The sequence below is a fragment of the Ochotona curzoniae genome, unplaced genomic scaffold (genome assembly GCF_017591425.1).
Source record: "Ochotona curzoniae isolate NIBS_2020 unplaced genomic scaffold, NIBS_Ocur_1.0 contig_2699, whole genome shotgun sequence".
In the NCBI taxonomy this organism is placed as follows: Eukaryota; Metazoa; Chordata; class Mammalia; order Lagomorpha; family Ochotonidae; genus Ochotona; species Ochotona curzoniae.
This window is the reverse complement of record NW_024465561.1, coordinates 9,926,698-9,936,145: the sequence shown is the minus strand read 5'-3', so window position 1 is coordinate 9,936,145 and position 9,448 is coordinate 9,926,698.

The window sequence follows — 9,448 nt, the reverse complement described above, 5'->3', positions numbered from 1 at the left end:
TGTGGCCAGTGTCACCCTTGGCTCACCCTTCCTCCTTACCATCCAGTCAGCAAATGTGCTCAAGCCACCCGTGGGACATAAGGCATGGTGCACTCGGCGTGGGGGCTGGGGATGAACACAACTTCCCTGGAACTCTGCCCCTGTATGTGAAACTGCCCAAAGACTGGAGTATGCCTGTCCCTTTCCCAAGAACCCCACAAACAGACCATCCCCCTCAGACCACGGGTGTATGCAGCCTCCATGCCAGTTATTCAGCCTGTGTCGTGGTCGCTGCACACTGCCCTCGGCCCAGCCTCTGCACACCGCACTTCTGGAGCCAGCAAGCCCCCTGAGGTCACCCAGGTCCAGGGTCAGCACCCGTGGACTTTACTTTTAAAAGCAGCCCTGGACCCAGCCAGCAGTGTTTCTTCTCAGTGTTACACTAAAAAAAAAAAAAGCCTGCAAACCCTTCCAGGAGAGAGATTTCCTCAAAGGCCTCAAAGGGAGACTCACACTCCCCAGAGAATCCCTTCTCCCAGCTCAGCAGCATGATCAGGAGCAGTTCAGTTGCAATTAGCAGAAAAACGAGTCATGTGGCTGGAAAGAGCAGGCATGGCCAGACCTGGGGTGCAAATGGCATTGTCAAAATGGATTTACCGTCTGTCTGTGAAACCAGGCCTGACACGGTTCTCACTTGGGTTATGCACCGCACAGAACCATTGGCAGTGCATGGAAGGGTGACAGGAGCCTAGGGTGGAAAGCAGAAGAGTGCCCCCTAGGGGGAAGCTGGGGAGTCACTTCCAGGAAGCAGCAAACAAATTACAAATTACAAATTACTATGACACTAAAGTGTCAGCTCACATACTCAGGAAATAACACGTCCTAGAGACTCCTTTATTTCCAGTTAATACGGTTGAATGCAACATATTCAGATTATTGAATGTCTTAGCTTGGGTCACTCCTGAAATGAGGATCTGAAGTTACAAAGTATTCGTATGTGAGCACCTCCATGTGCTTTACCAGGGTGACCACTATGGCAGAGGGAACACTACCTACCAGAGAACGCTGAGGAAATCCCACTGGGAACCCCATTCACGCGCAAGATCGCAAAACACACCCTGAGTTATCCCACCCACGGGTGAAGGGGGGGTAGTATACACCCGCTCTTTTGTGTCATTGCTGATTGCCATTCTGGGGCCAAGAGAAGAAAAACTGTTCATGCAAGAAGGGGTGGGACTGACAGGCGCTGCAGTGGCAAGGGTGAGAGGACGTGGCTGGCAGCCAGTGATGTCAGGAGCCGTGTACTGTAGCCACACTGAAGCCATTTTGAATATAGAACTATGGGCCAGTGGAAAATCCCTGGCTGGCTAGATGCTTGGGAAAGAAGTTATGAAACTAATCACACGCTTAGCTTCAATTGTTTGTAGCAACTGTTTTAGAATGTGATTTATGTTGTACCTGCCGACATCTTGTTACTGATTACCTATGCTATTGTTGATATGCTGGTTACTATGGTTGATATGGTGGCTGCTCAAGAACAATCGGTCTGGAGACCATGGCTTGCGTCCTAGTTTCTCCTTTCCTCCCTGAGCCTTAGTTACTGAAGAGTATAAAAACCCTCAATTAAAATCAATAAACTGACAGCTTGATCAGACATCCTGTCTTGCTGTCCATTCTTCGTGTCTCTTGTCCCCCAATCTCTCCTAGGTGGTTGCGACCCCCGTTGACTGTCCTGCTGGACGGGACACAGTGACACCTGCCACCCCGACGTCTGGAGGCTCCCCGTGCTGAACTACGCTGTCACAGGGGTCCTGAAGTCACTCTAGAAACGTATAACTCCTGTAGCTCTGTGACAGGAATAGAACATGCCACCATCTCGGCCCTTTACAAAGGTGTAGCCGAGAGAGATTGGGGGCAGGAAGACTGTTGTGTAGAGTCGCTTCAGGGGGTTTGAAAGTTAGAAATGTCTGCTCGGAGAACAATACCTTGCTCCTCTTTGATGTTGTTCCTCCTAAGAATTTCAAAACATTTTATAAATAACATGTCTCTAAGCCACTCTATGAAGAAGCAGCTAAATTTCAAGTCTGAGCCAGGCAGGCACGGTAGTGGGAGGAGATTGCATAGACTCTCTCTCTCTCTCTCTCTCTCTCTCTCTCCCTCAGGTCGGAAGTCGTTTACCACCTTCTGGAGACAGTCTGCACACTGTCGGGCTTGTGCCAACGTGGGCTAGGGGAAGCCACAGCAATGGTGCAGCCCAGCCTTTCCTGAATCCCCATGGCTCTCAGGGCCGTTCCTGGTGCTCTCATCCGAAGAACAGAGAACTGGACACCTTGTCCCAGGGAGTCCATGCGGAGGTCTTAAAGCCATCCCAGCAGCAGCGCTGGAACACAGCATCCCACAGTACCGTATGGGCTGGGAGGCGGTTAGAGGTCCACCAGCTCCTGTGACCCTGAGACACCAGGGGGCATGTGTCCCAAGTGTCACCCTGCCAAGCACAGCCAAGCCTCCTCCAGGATGAGCTGAGTCTCTGGGAGGTCACTGGCAGGGAGAAAAGTCAATGAGTCCTGCTGGGGAAGGCCCTGCCACCCACCCTGCATTCCCTGACACTGGGCTTCTCATGAATTCATGGAAAAGGAAAATACTAGATGGAGCCACATGATGTGACCATTTTTACTGATAGAAAGGATGAAGTAATAGCAAAGTTGCCATTTTTGGAAATCAAAATCAGCCAAGAGTAGCAAGTTCACACAGTTCACTCTAACATAAAACCGTTTAGAAAGGTGATATCAGCAAATGAGAATGCTGGACAAACTCCATTGCTGCCACTTCGAAGGGGAACATTTAAACAAGAGGGTAAGCTTTCGCTGTACTGTCTGTCCCCACAGGCTAAAGGACATGGCTTTAGAAGCCTCCAGGGCTTTCTCCATCAAGACAGAAAAAAAGTAAAAATAACACCAGGGCAGCCCATCCTGGGCCTGTGCTCTGGGGACAGAGCTGGACTTCATGGACCCCTCCTCCACCTCGTGAGCTAACAAACAGCTGGTCTGACTGGCCCCCAAGAGAGACCAGAGGTGCATAGTGTGAGTCAGGGGTCATGCAGGCTTCCAGCAAGGCACAGCTACACATCAGGGGCCAAAAATGCCATAAAGGAACATGACCTGCCCGAGGAAGCACCTGCTGCCCAGCTGTGTTGAGCAGTGCGGACTCCCCAGGGAGCGGCTCCCCCACAGCCCACGACAGAATGCTGCAGGCTGCACAAAATGATGCATCAGAACGACAGCTGCTTCAGGACAACTCTTCACGCTCAGGTAATGGCCACAAATGTGTATGTTTATTTGTTCTCTGCACCAAGCTCAATATGTAATGATGCATTTTCAAGTCTGGGCCCGCCATCCTCCTCGTCATCACTGTTCCTTCTGATTGCCTGATTGCAGAGTGTGTGAAGCAGAGGCTGGGGGGATCCCACTTCTCATCCGGCCAAGAGCTGGGAAGCATGGCCTGAAGACTGCACCGACACCAGCCACCCTCCCCAGCTGCCCTACTGGACAACTGCCCTCTCTGCATTGCAGGTACAGCAGAGAACAAAGATCCCTTGGGCCGTACCCCATGTACCCCTTGCAGCAGAGCAGGCTCAAGAAGAGATGTGATGTTCGGGTGCAAGGTGCCAGGCCTTTGCTGCCATGTGCAGTACTTGCCAGTGTGTAGTTTCATTCCTGAACACAGGAGCACCAGATTCCTCACAGGTGGAAGAGACGTGTGAACAGAGCCATGTACACGACACTAAAGCATTGCACTCCTCCCAGCAGCTGCACCTGCAGCACCAGCCGCCCCCAACATTAGACCCCTGTACCTGCACAGGCTGAGTGTGCTACAGCACCTCCAGCTCCCACAGTCCAGCAATGTAAACCTGCTGACGCAAAGTAAAAATCCCTGGGGTTGATTGAGCTGCCGCTACGTCCAGAGCACAGAGGGGTCCTGGCATCTTCTCTCTACCTCTCAGGCCAGCCGGGGGCCCAGGTGGCTCTGTATGGTGGTGAGCTGGAGCCAGCAAGTTCACCAGCTCAGCAGCTGTCACAGAGAGGAGTTGTCTCAGGGTGTTAGAGCCAAGCACCCAGGCTGTGTGCCTGCAGGGTAAGCCCAGATCACCCTATGGAACCAACTTCACTGGGTGCATCTGCGCTGAGAGTGGGGTGAGGGATCAAGCAAAGCTCAGGCAAGTTTCTCCTAGGAGTGGAGCAGATGCTCTATAGAGATGCCTCTATAAGACATCTGCAGGTGTGGTTAAACCACCACCTACAATACTGACATCACATGTGGGCAGGGTCCCAGCTGCTCTACTTCCGATGTAGCTCCCTGCCGATGGCTGGGGAAATCAGCAGAGAACAGCCCAGGTACTTGGGCCCCTGCATCCATGAGGGAGAACAGGGTGGAGTTCATAGCTTCTGGCTTTGTTCTGGCCAAGCCCTGGCCATTGCAACCATTTCAGAAGTGAACCAGCCTGGCGCTGTGGCCTAACGGCTAAAGTCCTCGTCTTGAATGTGCTGGGATTCCATATGGGCGCCGGTTCTAATCCTAGCAGCTCCACTTCCCATCCAGCTCCCTGCTTCTGGCCTGGGAAGGCAGTCGAAAACAGCCCAAAGCCTTGGGACCCTGCACCTGCGTGGGAGACCTGGAGCAAGTTCCTGGCTCCTGGATTCGGATCAGAACAGCACCAGCCGTTGCAGCCACTTGGGGAGTGAATCATCAGACGGAAGATTTTCCTCTATGTCTCTCCTCCTCTCTGTATATCTTTCTTTTTTAATATATATATATATATTTATTAGTTACATTACATTATGTGACACAGTTTCATAGGCTCTGGGGATCCCCCAACCCCTCCCCATACCCCTCTCACCATGGTGGATTCCTCCACCTTGTTGCTGTATTACATTTCAAATTCAGTCAAGATTCCTTCATTGCAAGAGTATACCAAGCATAGAGTCCAGCATCTTATTGTCCAGGTAAATTCAACAGTTTCTTGGGAAGACCATCTCTGGTCTGAAGGCAGAGCTGGCAGAAAATAAAGTAAAAACAGATAAATCTTTAAAAGAAGAAGAAGTGAACCAGAGGTGGAAGTGGAAGGTTTGTCTCTCTCTCTCTCTCTCTTTAACTCTGCTTTTTAAATAAATAAACCTGAAGGACCCACTCACTCCAAGGCATGAGCCCCAGAGGTCTCTCCAGAATGGAAAACACCAGGAGACACAGCCCCAGCGTGCACTTGCCATGGGAGTCGGCCTCGTGAGGTGACTGTGTCACGTATGCTTAGAAAATGGCTGTCATGAGCTGCCCCTTCCATTGTGCTGCAAATGAACGCCCTCTTCCAGCTGGAGAATTCAGCTGGAACTAATCTCTTTATTAAATAAACTTCATTTGGGGGCTGCCCTGGGCCCTGGGAGAAAAATGCATCTTTGCTTTGGCTGCCACCAATGCAGGTCAGCAAAGCAAAAGCTTCTCTGTTGGTTATTTTTGGGTTTTTTTTCCCCCTGTTACATGAAGCACATTTGATGGAGGCCGAGGCAATGTCCACACTGGAGGAGGAAGGAGGAAGTCTAGCAGGAAGTCTAGCAGGAGCAAGCACAGCAGGCTCCCCACTGCTCCCACTTTTCTGCCTGCAAAGCCCATGGCAACGGGCAGCTCTGTGGTCCTGCTTGCACCAACAGCATCTCCAGGGCCGACTCCAGCTCCCCTGGCTACCTGGGGCCTGAGGAAGACAGGGCGCCTGCAGAGGCCACCAGTTCACCCAGGAGGGAAGACAGGCTCAGGGAGGTTTGGGGAACTGTTTCCCACCCCTATAACCCCATAGTCATCAGCCCCCAAAACAGCCTGCACCGTCCCTGCCTCCTGGCCTTGCTGGCCCCTCCCACAGGGGATACAATGGGCCCAGACCCTCCCACAGAACACTGCAGACATGAAGGTGCTTTTGGGGGGGGGAAGCCTTGAAGATCCCCAGTGTCCTCCCAACTCTTAGATTGTTCCATTGGGGAACCTGGCTACTGGGTTGTGGAGACATTTGGTCAGACCTGCAGAAAGACACAGTTCAAGGCCATTGCTGGGAGCGTGCGTTCCACCCCAGCCAAGCCCTTGCTGACCCCTGAGCCGTCAGTGAGAATCCCCGAGCCAGAAGACTCCCCAAGGCCCTGACTCCAGGAAGACAGGTAACAATCATTCTTCTAGGTCACATGAAGCTAGATTCCTGTCCTTCTATGAGGGAGAAATTGTAGGAGTAAACACAGATCATCCCCTGGCCCCAGCATCAAGATGAGAAGTGCAGCTTCTGCGACCATAACAAAGGCATCCTCCACTTTTCATATTGAAGCTGCTCTGGTGTTGGTGGGCCCTCCAGCAGACTGCTGAGAGAGAGCTTGCAGAGCCCAAGTTAACTTCCAGCCACAGGGAAAGCATGCAGCCATCGGCAACGGGCAGCTGAGCTTTCCTGGGGCCTCCACCTGGCTGGCACCTGGATCTCCCCAAGGCACCGATCCCGTCCTCAGAACACGGCCCAGGAGCTGCGCATTCCCAGGTGCACACACCGTTTCTCCAACTACCTGCTGCAATGCCTTCCCTTCAAAAACTCACTGTCAGAGCCTGACATGATCGTCCAGTGGCTAAAGCCTTGCCTTGTATGTTCCAGGATCCCATATGGGCACTGGTTTGTGTCCCAGCTGCTCTGCTTCCCATCCAGCTCCCTGCTTGTAGCCTGGGAAAGCAGTCGAGGATGGCCCAAAGCCCTGGAATCCTGTACCTGCCTGGGAGGCCCAGAAGAAGTTCCTGGCTCCTGGCTTTGGATCGGCTCGGCTGCAGTCATCATGTCCACTTGGGGAGAGAACCAGTGAATGGAAGATTTTCCTGTCTCTCCTTCTCTCTGTATATCTGCCTTTCCAATAAAAATAAAATAAATATTTTTTTAAATGCTCACTTTTCTGATTTACTGCAGGGAAAAAGCACATTTTACATCTGGAGACCTCTCCCTCAAGACTGCCAGCTTCTTGAAATAGAGTCTTTTCTCTGACCAGCTCCCGTTTCGGGGAAACTGGCTCTCAAGCAGTGAGCAGCCGAGGCCATATTAGTTTTTCCAGATCTCAGTGAGGTGGATGTGGTTGGGGCACTGCTTCTTGCAGACAACAGCTCCTTGCAAGTCAGCACATGGACTTCCAGAGGTGGTGTCCAGCAGGCACCTGCGGCTCCCAGGAGGGCCCTCCTGCAGCCCAGGTCAGCAGCTGACCCATTTTCTGATCCAACAGGCCACTCCTGATTGCAACATTCTCTGGCTGGTTTGGAACAGGAAGGTTGCACGTGCCTTTAGCCAGCAGTGAGTGTCCTTGGGAGCACACGAGAGTATTTTGATCAAGGATTGCTTGTTTTGTATTTTTTTTTCTCAAGATTTATACAACTCTCTAAAGAAAACATTTTCCTCAGGGCTTTGTTTCCTGAAAGAGAGCCCTGACTGTAAGCCCAGGGATCCCCCACCTGGAGCTGAGAGCCGCGGACCCAGCTTCCCAGGCAGGTTCTTAGATCTGGCTGCTGTGACAAAATATCACAGATGAAGAGTTTTAACCTATAGAACTCTGCAGGCTGGGGTCAGGTGTCAGCATGCCAGGGGGCTGGGCTCTCTCCCTGCCTTGCGCATGGCTGTATCTCCCCATGACCTCACAACACAGAGAGAGCACTGGCAAGTGTCAAACCCCTCACCCAGGCCTCACGATCTCCCAAGGAGCCCATCTCCAAAGCCAGTTCCAGAGATTAGCGACCCCACAAAGGACCGTGGATGGACACTACCACCCATGTCAGAGAATCTGCAGTCCCCACACTAGGACCTACTAGCTTACCCTGTAGTACAGTCCGTCAAGGCTGAGGACAACCTCGGACACCACTGGCCCAGCCTCCTGCCCCTGGGTGGGTGTAGCAGCAATGTCCACAGTAGCTGACCGATTACTTCAGTTTTAGAATTTTGGGCAAGTGTTTTGCCTACTAGCTAAGACATGGACTAACATGCCTGGCCCACATCTGCGCAGCAAGCAAAGGCTCAAGTAACCGGGTCCCTGTCAGCCACGGGAAAGACCCAGATTGAGTTTCCAGCTCCAAGCTTTGCCCTGGCCTAAGCCCAACCATCGTGTGCACTCATGGAGGGAACCAGGGATGGGCGAAGAGAACTGCAGGGCAGCAGGACGGACGACTACTCATCCCTTCTCCCAACCACCCTGCGTACCCTGACTGGACCCAAAATTGCCCTTTTTCACTTAAACGTGAGTTCTTGACTTTCTGACCCCACTAAAACAACTATTGGATTACAATGGTGGTTTGAGCTAAAAACTCCCCAGTCGGGGAGTGGAAGAACCTGGAGCCTGTGTCCGGGAGTCACGTGGTTTTCTGCAGTGACATTGGACCTCAGGCAACTGCTGTGAAGAGGGGAGGTATCTCGGCTAAGTGTCCTGGAATCCAGAAGGTTCAGCAGGTTTCCTAAAAAATGCAGAAGTCTCTTTCTTAAAAAAGAAAGCCAGCCACCCAGCCTCCCACCCATCCCAGCGTCCCCAATGTGGGGCATGCTCTGAGGGCACTGCTCAATGGTTTTGAATTGCTGCTAGTCTTATCTCCCCCCTTACCCCAGGTACTGGAAAAAAAAAAAAGGGAGGGGGATGTGGAAACAATGGCATTACCCACTTTCCTATAGCCCTTGACCCTCTGTGCCCTAACCAACTATGTAAAGATTATCAAAATAAAGTAATAATTTAAAAAGAAAAACGAAAATGTCTAGAAGGGCTTGTGATCACAGCCAGGCTGGTACCTGCATCCCTGTGACACCACTTGCTGGCCCACTCACAGTCACTGTCAAGGTCACAGACCAGGGCAGCGCCACCTCCCAGCCATCCCCCCAGACAGGCCCACCTTAAGGAAGACAAAGACACCAAAAATTCTGGAATGAAACCAGAACCTGCCAAGGGTCCCACTCCAAACCTTGGCAGCTGCACTACTTGGGGCTCTGTCTGATACAGTCTAGCCTCACCTTTCAACATGAAGTCTCCTCACCACGGAGGCAGAATGCAGGGCCTGGGAAGAGAAAGGCTGATGGAGGGGGCAGGCAGGTGCGGGGCGGGGGGGGGAGGAGGGACACTCTTAGACCTCTCGCCGCAGGATGGTATCGCCCCTAGGCATGCCCACCTCACTGCGGGCCGTGCACTGTAGTCACCTCTGGTCTGCAGGGTCCCTCGAGGGTCTAACCCAGCCACCCGGGACCTGCCTGCCACAGAAATTGATGTACTGAGAATTAACACCATTGATCTCCATCCAAGAATGTGGTCAACAAGGCATAATTTTTTTCGGATCAATATCGCTGATCAATTACCTAATTAAAATTTTTAGAAAGGAAAGAACGCTGAAAGGAGGGCTTCCGCGGGTCCCGGAGACAATTTGCTCACAGCGCTCACCCCTGCAA